The sequence below is a fragment of the Penaeus monodon genome, chromosome 22, assembly GCF_015228065.2.
Source record: "Penaeus monodon isolate SGIC_2016 chromosome 22, NSTDA_Pmon_1, whole genome shotgun sequence".
Taxonomy (NCBI): domain Eukaryota; kingdom Metazoa; phylum Arthropoda; class Malacostraca; order Decapoda; family Penaeidae; genus Penaeus; species Penaeus monodon.
This window is the reverse complement of record NC_051407.1, coordinates 15,766,637-15,766,850: the sequence shown is the minus strand read 5'-3', so window position 1 is coordinate 15,766,850 and position 214 is coordinate 15,766,637. Positions and strand designations below refer to the sequence as shown.

At 27.6% G+C, this 214-nt stretch overlaps 1 protein-coding gene across 1 annotated transcript in view; it reads left to right on the top strand.

The window, feature by feature from the left end:
• Positions 1–214, top strand: part of LOC119586947 (syndetin-like) — a gene marked incomplete at its 5' end in the record, with an annotated part of 8,406 nt that overhangs the window by 1,089 nt on the left and 7,103 nt on the right.

Below are 214 nucleotides of genomic sequence, written 5' to 3'. Positions count from 1 at the left end.
TATTAATTTTGATCTAATTACTGTTACTGATTTGTTTTGGCATGAGGTATAATCAAAGTTAATCATCATCATATTTTTTTTTTAGAAAGATCCAGGAGAGATGATTTTATTAGAGTGATTCAAAATTTTTCCCCAAATCAACCATAAGCCTGTAAGATCAATAGGATTGTTTTGACTTTCCTGGTGATAGCAAAAACTGAAGTTTTTTTTTTAA